General features: G+C 46.1%; 1 long non-coding RNA gene across 1 annotated transcript; it reads left to right on the top strand.

Moving 5' to 3' along the window:
* The first annotated feature begins 8,276 nt into the window (after positions 1–8,276).
* LOC115275506 lies at positions 8,277–9,669 on the top strand. The gene is made up of 3 exons (XR_003901593.1): positions 8,277–8,383; positions 8,526–8,675; positions 9,490–9,669. It is a non-coding gene; the product is annotated as an uncharacterized LOC115275506 (long non-coding RNA).
* The last annotated feature ends 902 nt before the right edge of the window (positions 9,670–10,571 follow it).

The raw sequence follows: 10,571 nt of genomic DNA on the forward strand, positions 1-10,571 counted from the left end.
TTTTCAAGGCTGATGGGGAATGATGTTTCAGCTTTACAGAGCAGGGCTGGGGACAAATGTCACAGAATCCCAGTGCAGACTCTTAAGGAGCTGATCCGTGAAACCAACCTGAAAAGGTTTTTCCTAAACCTGCACCGGATCTCAGCAAGGATAAGCCCAGCAGAGTCAGGGGACAGCCAGGAAGATGCCCACAGCAAAGGCACGGAGTTTTTTGGTGGAGTCTTCCCCCTGCGGCCGCGAATGGACATGCAGCCAGCCTGGCGGGAAAAGTGTGGTGACCCCTCAGGAGAAGGGTTTTGGTCACACTGCCAGGTAAGCCACTGAGCGTAACAGTGATGGCCGTCAAGGACAAGGAGGCTGTGGAATGGAGTGACCAACAGGGTGACGAGGAAGAGCAGCTGCGGCCTGACACCAGCAGCAGGGGCTGGCGCTCCAGTCTGCCCCATTCACCCCCATCCTCTGTGGTCTCCCTTGGAAAAAGCACCCGCCTGGAGGAACTGCTCTCCAGTGCGACATGGATCCTGCAGCACAAGGGTGGCACTGGGTCTGACGGATGGGTGATACTCAGACCCCCTTCGGGCAGCCCTTCTCGCCCAGCTGCGTATGCATAGCTGAGTGCTGCTCAGGCACCACTTTGCTGCTAGGAACGGGGAGCCCCCAGCCAGGGACAGGGTAAGGTTATGGTACTTTCTGCCCAAGGGAGGACTCCTCACGGGAAATGCTTGCTCCAGGGCTCCCATTTGGGCCGGCAGAGATGCCAGCAGGTCAGCATAGCGATGGCTTCCTTTGTGTGCCCAGGCCTGCTCTCTCGGCTACTTACGCTGGTGGAGTTTTGCAAGAGAATTTGGCGCCCCTCCATCTGTCTCACCTCCTGCTCCGCTGAGAACCCAGTCTGCAAAATGTGGCTCCAGGATTTACGAAGATGCAGGAGCTCAGGGGGTGTCATAAGAACAAGAGCGTCCCTCTTGATCACCGGGTTGTGACCTCGGGCCTAACGTTGGGTGTGGAGGGGACATAAAAATAAAATCTTAAAAACAAAAAAACAAAAACAGCAAAAAACAAACAAACAAACAAAAAAGAAAGAACAAGCGCGTCCAGACTGTGACCACAACCAGAAACACAGCTCCACAACTGTGTGATGTGGACACGTGGCTGCCACCGATGTCCCCAACTCGGGTTCTGCCGTGGACAGTGCTACCGTGTGGCCCTGGGGAAGAGTGCCCCTTCATCCTTGCTGCTTGGGGTCACTTGGAGGGATCTGAAGTGCCGGGGGGAACATCAGATTTGCTGAGCAGCCCTGGGTGTCGGGGTGAATGACAGGCAGCCTATTTGTTCAGTTCCCGCAGCGGGAAGCCGTCTCTGTCTCTCATCCAGACTCAAATGCGGACTCAGAAAGGTGCCAAACGTATAAGGGACCTCCACATAGTGGGCAGTCAACGGACATCAGGCGGCCTCTCCACTGCGGATTTCCGTAAGGCTCCAAACTCCCCACGAAGCTCTTTAAGGTGACATTTACATAGGGAATGGCATAAATGTTCCTGCCTCTGAAACAGAGGTCACACTCCCTGGTCACCGTGGGAGTGTCCTGGGAAAGTGCCTTCTGCTGAGCTAGACACCAAGACAGCTGTCTCACCAGTTTCTCCCTCGGCAGTCATTTATTCCACAAGGGCACTTTTAATAAACCCGAATCAATTTTCTGCCCCTATTAAAAAAAATTTTTTTAATGTTTTATTTTTGAGAGAGAGAGAGAACACAAGCAGGGGAGGGGCAGAGAAAGAGGGAGACAGAATTCCAAGCAGGCTCTAGGCTCTGAGCTGTCAGCACAGAGCCCGACCCAGGTCTGCCCCTGGTTGAATCCTGGTTTACATTCTCAGCTTTTCCACACTACACGATGCTTGGTCTTCCCATGTCTGCGGCCTAGTGTTTTTAGAGAACACTTATTCAGTAACACCTGTCTGGTGGTCTTTTCCTCCTGAACCACAATAAAGCATGGCACTGCTGCCTCCGGGCAAGTTGATGTCACATCTTGTTAGCCTACATGGCCAAAGCCTTGGCCATCGGGCCCACTCCCCTCCCTGGCAGTGAGATGCGGCAGCCATTGGCTGCTGGAATAAGTCTTCGCCTCTTCTGTCTCTGTGTCTACTGCTTACTCACTAGTCCTCACATCCATGCCACTCTGCGCATGCACTGTTCCAACCAGTACCAGTGCACACATGGGGACTGCAGAGGAGGCAGGGACAGAGGCATCTGGACTTCCCATCATCTGGCGGGGACCTGGGCTCAGCCTCCCACTGCCAAGACTAGCCCGGCAGGAGACTCCCTAATTACAGGAATGGTGTTAGAAGTCAACAAATGAACATCATCTAAAACACTCTCACTTCAAGGGTCTGGCCGAGCTTCTGGCCTGTAGTTGAGCCAAATGTAACAAGGAAGGGGTTTGGACCATGAGGGCCTCCAAGGCCTCTTGGCTGGCATTCTCTAAACCACCTGCTGCCTCATAACCCTCCACGTAGTAGTGATGAGAGGGAGCAAGCATGATGGGAAAGGTGGGAAAAGAGAGGCTGTGTGGTAGTAGTGAAATTACCCAGGATGCTGGCTCACACGCCCCTAATGGGCGGCACAGTCAGAAAGTGTGTGATTAATTGGGAGCAGCCCACCTGCTACCACGCTTCTCCCGAAGGCATAGCATTCTCCAGCTGAGGAGGGTTTTTTTTTGCTGAAATAAAACCCTGAGGCCGTATCTGCAGGCTCTGTGTGCACTAGGGGGTTGAAAAGCCACGGTCCCTGATAATTTTTGGACATTCTTTGAGCACTTTCTAGGCTCTCCTTTTCCAGAATATCCTCAAATGAGGAGACTCTGTTCTAGCCAGCCATGTGTGTCTGCCCCAAGGAGTTCAGCGTGACAAGTGTCGTGCACAGACACCACGTGCTTCTCAGCTTGTCACAGATGCCCTGAGCCTCAACCGTCTGCTGCATTTGGATTGGGAATCCTCTTTGACATAATCCAAACAAACACCTCCTCCTGCAAGGGGAAACCCAAAGCCATCAAAGTTCACACTAGGGATCAAGGGCACAGTGGGGCCAGGAACTACCCATCCCGATACTATGTTTTTTCTCTTCCCATAGGATGCTGACTAGCTGACTAACCCTGGGGGACTGGCAGCCTTTCCGAAAAGACTTGATCTGTTTATTCTACCTGAACCAGAAATCAAGTTCATAGCAGGCATTCCATGACGACAGGATGGCTCAAGAGAAAGAGTAGACTCAAAGATATGTAGGTTTGGGAAGAAGATAAGAAGACACTGCATAAAAGGCCGAGGTGGCCATTATCACGAGGCATTCTGCATCATTTTGATGTCGCCACATGATCTTTCTGCTCTTCTCTTACCAACTTACTCCTTACGGGGCCCAGAGACCTTTGCTGAGACACTTGGAGTCCTTCTCACCCAAGAAAGATCCTAAGCGACCAAGCCATCCATTGCACAATAAGGGAGGCAGAGGCCAGTGACAGATTGTTTGCTTGTTTTAAGATTTTACTTTTAAGTAATCTCTACACCCAACATGGGGCTCAAACTTTCAACCCCAGATCAAGAGTCTCAAGCTCTATCGACCAAGCCAGCCAGGTGCCCCGGAATTGTGTTTATTTTAACTTGTATTTAATAATGGTTTTCTTTAATTTTTTCTTTAATTAAGGTTTTATTCATTTTCATAGATGAATTATCCACTTGTATTATTTTTTCTATAGACCACATATTCATGGTCCCTGCTCATTTTTCTTAAGTCATCCCTTTATTATGTTATAAACTGTCTTTCAATACATCATAGAATATATATTCCCATCATATGTGTTTATTCCTATTTTTCCAATTTCTACCCTATAAAAGCTTTCTATTTGTATGTGGTTACCTGTATCAACTGGCTCTCAGAAGATTACCTCTGTATCAGTGTTATACAAACCTGCAGTTATGTTTTCCTTGAGTATTTTTTATAGCTTAAATCCTTCATCGTCCAAAACTTATTCTGAGATAATGGGTGGGACAGAAATCCAGTATTCCTCCCGGAATTTCTGACCATCTGGTTCATATCATGTACTGAATGTTCTGACATTTCTCTAGTGATGTGGAATTCTGCCTTTATCATTTATAAATTGCTACAGGCACTGATTTTCCCTTTTCTTCCATTGATATGTGTCTATATGCTCCCATCATTATTGAATGTTCTAATTATGTTGGTGTATTTTTATGATAATTTTGGTTGCATTAAAATGTGTCATTGAGCTGGGGCACCTGGGTGACTCAATCAGTTGAGCATTGAACTTCAGTTCAGGTCATGATCTCATCGTTCATGAGTTTGAGCCCCGTGTTGGGCTCTGTGCTGATAGCTTCGGATTCTGTGCCTCCGTCTCTCTCTGTGCCTCACCTGCTCACACTCTGTCTCTCTCTCAAAAATAAATAAACATTAAAAAATATTTTTTTACTTACCTTTTTACTGTGATCATCATTTCACAATGCACATTTATATTTATCATTAAGTAATACACCTGAAGCTAATATAATGTCATGTGTATCACTATAAGTTTAGAGAAACTTGAGCCACTTCTCAGGACCTTGCAGGCTCTGTTCTAGCCAGCCATGTGTGTCTGTCCCCAGGCATCCAGGTTCTTTGCAGCTCACAACAGATGTCCCAAGCCACAACCCTACACTGAGTTTGGAGTTGAAATCCCTGTTGACAGAATCAGAAAACTGCATCCATCTTACAGATGGGAAGACTGTTTAGGAGTCAGGAGCAGAGCTGGGAATGGGAACCATCTGTTCTGATTTCAAATCATTTTTCTTTCTGTAGGATATAGACCAAGGCAAGGGGATTTAGGAGTTTTTCAAAAAAGACTACTGGCACATTAGTTTAGTCCGACTCTGAATGAAAGTTTAGGGTTATACCTTCCAGTGGCAAGAGATACTTGTTCAGTAGCAATTCCAAACCAAGAGAACAAATAAGCCAAACTGTAAAATTAAAATAAGTATATTAATTGCAGTATTATTTTTAAGTGTAAAATATTGGAAACAACCTAAATGCCCACACATGGGAAGGAGGGTCATTAATTAATGGTGGCCCATGTATACTGTGAATTGCTATGCAGCCGTAATAAGGAATGTGGATGAAATATTTACCTTTACTATTGTTCTTTGATTCTTTTCATAGTTTAAGATTACTGTGTAGTGCTCTTTCATTTCTTCTCAAGGACTCCATTCAGCATTTCTTGTAGGTGCTATCTAGCAATGATGAAATCCTTCAGTTTTTATTTTTCTGGGAGTGTCTTAATTTCTCTTTCATTTTTGATGGGTAGTTTTGCTGGGTATAGAACTCTTAGAAATGAACACTACTCCAAATACAAGTAGTAGAGAGTAGTGGGCTTTGCTGTATCAGCTGATCCAAATTACCACCCGGTGAATGTCCCTGTCACCCATCCTGCTCCTGTACATGTTAATGTGGGGTTTGTACTTTCTCTGCACCATTTCTTCTTCCACCGTCTTAAGGAAGTTTCTGCAGGAGCTTTCTACTATGATTTCTCTTATCCTATTGCTCTATTTTAAGTCATCTGGGCCTAGCACTTTGTGGTGCTAAGTCAAGAGATGAATAGACAATTTTCTGTACCTCTTTCATATTTGCACAGTTTGGGTTTTCTGTCTATTCTTAAAGCAAGGAGATCATTAATTATGTAGCGTTTTCTATGTTGTCAAGTAATTTTGCACTGAATTGAGCAAAAACACTGTAAAATTCGCTTCCTTTTTCCTTTGAGCATATTATTTTCCCATTCTCATGTCAAATTTCACATATTTTAATATTTTCCTCCCTCTTCTAGATTTTTCCAGGAGAAGCTTTTCCTTTCCCTATCAAGATATCATACCAAGGGTTTAGTCACCAATAATAAGTTTTTCTCTTAAAAACACTGATTGCTTTTGAAAACACAGATTGCTTCTTTTGTTTGTATCAATATATTCTTTTTTAATTTTGAAATGCATTTTTTCAAATTTCATTGAATTCTATTTTTTAAAAGTGCTCCCCCCTTACACACTCTCTGTCTCTCAAAAAAAAAACATTAAAAAAATTAAAAAACGAACAAAAACAAGAACCACTGAATCATATACAACAAGGTAGATCCCAAGATAGTGACGGTATCCAACTGGAACCGTAAGTCCCTGACACCATCATAATCAGCCATAGAATCCTAATCAAGATTAAAGATGTGGCCAATATGTAAATGGAGCAGCAGGCCTGTATTCAGAGACATGTACACAGCCTCAGACACGGGCACAACTCCACACATGTGTGTGGACTTCTAGATTCCCATGAATTCTCATGAATAGCGTAGAACCTTCAAAACCTCCTTGACGTCTCATTCCCCGCTTCTTCCTTTTAGGGTTTGTGCTCAGCCTCTAACCGGCTCCAGCTGGTCTCACTGTCCGAAGAAGCCATGATGTCAAAAAAGTGATCAAGGGAGAGGACTGACCACAAGAAGCAAGCTCTGAGTCAGGTGAAATAAATACAGGCTCTTTTTATGAAGTTCCCAGACAGGTCAACTAGTGACAATTTTCTGGAGATGGAGTTTTGAGTAGCGTCAAATCTGTTCTCCACCTCAGCGACTGCCGCTCTGCTGGTCGTCAGAGCTACCGCCGCGCAAGCCCGCGGGCCTCCAGGCTGCCGCAGAGCCAGGAAGACAGGGATGGGAATGGCACAAGTCAAATTGCCACAGGCTCTCTTCTTGCCAGAGATCTACCTGTTTTTCTTGAATAAACATTTCATGGACGTTGCGAGCCTTTGGCAAGCTTTAATGTTCTGCAAAGGTTGATTTTGACAATATTTGTAGTATTGGAACAGGTTTTAGGGAGAAGCAGCTCCTACTCCAGCGTTCTGAAAGTACTTACCCCTGTAATAGGGATTTTACAGAGGCTTGCTATCAAATTCACTCAGTGAACTTTTAATCCTGTACCATTGTGTTCTTTTACCATTAACAGATAAATGATTTTTTTAATGTATTCTACTGCTGATGTGAAGATGATTATGATTTTCTCTTTATTTGTTAATAAGGAGCATCCCACTGACTTTTGAATGTTAAACCAACCATATATTGTTGAAATAATCCCTCACTTGTTCATGATGCATCACTATTTTTATATATAAAAAAATTCACTGGTTAATATTTTGCTTAGGATTTTTGCCTTATGTTTATAGTAAGATTGGCATGTGGTTTCCCTTGCACGTCATAACCTTGTCATGTTTTGGTATCATAAAACTGCAGTGAATTTCAAGGTTCTTGGAAACAGAAAGGTTCATGAGTGGGCGTGTAGGACTCCAAATAGAAGTCTTGAGAATAAAAATGCAGACACTTTAAGTCACTAGCCTGTAAAACCCATTGGAAAAGATCTCTTTTTCTAAATTTGAATGGAACCTCACAGAGGACAGGCTAAGTTAGAGCTAGAAAGGAAGCTGCACAGTGGAAACAATGCCAGGAGGGAGCAACAAGATCGCAATGGAAAGAAAGGAACACGTGGACAGAGGTGGTGCTCCAGGGACTGACCCTTTTCCGCACCTCTCTGCCGCCCACAGCTGATCCCGATTCTCCCGTGTGTATCCATAAATCTGTTTCTTCCCATTGCTTTTGACCTTCTCAGCAAATGAAGCTTATACAAGGTCACAGAGGCACAAGGACAGGAGCTGTGGTAGAAAACATTCATCATACATCTTAAAGTTCTGTCTCATCAGTGCCCATTGAATTGATAGTCTCCATAAATCTAGATATTATCTTGCTAATAGCTCATTTTTTTGGGTCTTGTTTTTGTGCCTGTATGTGTTTCAAATGTTCATTTGTTCAAAGTCAGTTCTTCAAATGTACTCATTGCTGAAATCCGCTGAGAGGGACGGGTTTTACATTGTTCTGGATACACAGTGAGAAGAGCGGAGTTTGTCAGACCTAATGAGCGCCCCCCGGGGAAAGCCAGCTCTCTCTTACTGCCTCAAAGTCCACTCCATAAAGCAAGAAGTATTAGGGGACAGGCCAGGCCAGACCTCCCTGAAAAAGACAGAGCCCTCCTGGGCTCTCAGAAGAGAGGGGTTCTTGTAGCTCCTCTCCTAGAGGCTGTGGGGACGGAAACCGCGGCTATTTCCCGATCCCCTGGGGGCACCCATGACCTTGGACCCTGGGAACCACAGCGTCCCCTGCTGGCGGGCGTCCGCCAGAGGCGATATAAGCCAGGAATCTACCCGCACGTCGCGCATACGCTTGACGTCGCCATGAAGTTGAGCGGCCTCGTCGCACCCACTGTGACCCTTCTCCTCTTCCTCTGCCTGCACGTGGCGCGGCCCGTGTGGCAGAGGCGGCAGCAAGGTGAGTGTGTCCGGGCGCCATGGGATCGCGTGTGGCCAGGGTGGGGAAACATTCCTCTGTGCTGTCCCGGGGACCTGCTGGCCCCGATGCCTGGCCACGGCGCTCCGGTGACCCCGCCTCACCCTGTGGCATTTCACCCTAGCTTTAAAACCTGGATATTGCCCAGAGTTTTTACTTGAGTGCCCTTTCATCCTCTTACCTCTGTGCGAGTGCGATCGGCGTTGCCCCAGGATGAAGAAGTGTTGTTTCTACAACTGCAGGAAGCAGTGTGTGGAGCCCTTGCTGGATTGAGGTGAGACACCGGCAGCCCCCACCCATCCAATGGGTTTGCCCCAGGAATGTTCCCGAAGAACACGGTGCCCCGAGGGAATCGAGAACCGTTAGTGCCCTTAGAGACGTTGGAGATCAGAGCTTTACATTTGGGATCTATCCTGAAATTTGTCTTGTGGGCCCTAGCGAGGGACGCCCAAGGCCCCCTTCCTAGGAAAAGGCAAGGTTTAATTTCAAGTAACGGACATCACTCCTTTCTTTTGAATGGTGGGGCCGTTTGGATTAGATGATCTCCAAGCCCCTCTACTGTTCATGAATTTTTAGTATCACTAGTTTAATTGCCATTGTTTCTTCTTACAACTTAATAAAAGTGAATAGGGGCGCCTGGGTGGCTCAGTTGGTTGAGTGTCCGACTTGGCTCAGGTCATGATCTCCCAGTTGGTGGGATGGAGCCCCGCCTCTGGATCTGTGCTGACCGCTCACAGCCTGGAGCCTGCTTTGGTTTCTGTCTGTCTCTCTCCCTTTCCACTGCTCATGCTCTGTCTCTCAAAAGTAAATTTTTTAAAAGTTTAAAAAAATTGTTTATAATAGTGGCTCAGTTTCCTCTCCACATTTAAACTGTGAGGTAAGGGGTTCTAAGATGCTTATCTTTCAGGATGGCTCTCCTGAATTCCCTCTCCCCTGTCCTTGATTCCTGGGCAGCACCTCCCAGTGCTCCTGGGAAGAGAGTAGCTGGCGGGATTCAGGCCCTGGGTGGTCTGGGGACCCAATCTGTGTCCCTGCCCCCCCCACGGTTTGCACCTTCCCACACCTCTGATTCCCTCGTCTCTCCCCAGGTAGACACCCCTTCTCCACCAGACCTGAGAAGACCCAGGGGACAGGCTGAGGCGTGGATAACTGATTCCCAGTCCCCCCAACGCTCCTCTCTCTCCCCAAACTTCCTTTCATCAAGAGTGAAATGCTCATTAATATGAAAGCAACAGAACAAAATAAAGTGTTATATACTTAAAACTACATGAAAATCTGTGATTGCTGGATGTCCCTCCATCCCCCACCTCGCTTCTCTGTCTTCAGACTTTTGGGGGGACCCTTGAGAGCTGGTAAAAAGGGAAGAAGTTACTGTTTCACATTTCATTTTGGTTGGTTCCTGCACTTCTGTTTTTTCTGATATGTTTCTCTCTTGCAGTGTCTCCTGACCTGCAGATTTTTTGTTGGTCAGATTCCAGGGGCATTTTTGAGACATATCTTCTGGGTCCGGGTCCTATGAAAGGTGTGCACATTACCCCCAGATGGATGAGGGAGACGGAGAGGAAGACTGGTTGATTTCTCCGGTGCTGCTGCCGGTAGCCTTTCCACTTGTTCGAGTAGCATCTTCTAGAGCCACGTCTGGAACTTAGGGCTGGAGATGGAGCAGGCTGTGCCTTAGTTCTAAGCTATTTTGGGGTCTAAAACATAGATCCATCATAAATCAGGAAAAGGAAACATTGTGACCCAGTTTAGCTACCTAAAGTCGTAGTTTGGGTGTTTAGCCCCTAATCTACCTAATAATGAAATGATATTCATGTTTGCATTTCTCACCTTCTGCTATGGGATTCAGTCTTGATTAGGGGTCACACAAGGACTTCAGGTCTGGGAGAGTGGTCTTCAAAAACTTTATTTTTCTTGGACACATACACCTGAAACAAAGTTTTGTGAAGCTGCCGTTGCCTAGACTGTTTTAAGTTGACAGATATTTTTTATCATAACTTACATGGTTGCAAGTGCTAAAATTTTAGGTGTATGATAAGTATTTTCATTTAAATACAATGGGAGGGGGGTGCCTGGGAAACTCAGTTAAGTGTCTGACTCTTGATTGCAGCTCAGGTCATGATCTCATGGTTTGTGAGATCGAGCCCCACGTCAGGCTCTGCACTGACAG

Source organism: Suricata suricatta, chromosome 12 (assembly GCF_006229205.1).
Source record: "Suricata suricatta isolate VVHF042 chromosome 12, meerkat_22Aug2017_6uvM2_HiC, whole genome shotgun sequence".
Lineage (NCBI taxonomy): Eukaryota > Metazoa > Chordata > Mammalia > Carnivora > Herpestidae > Suricata > Suricata suricatta.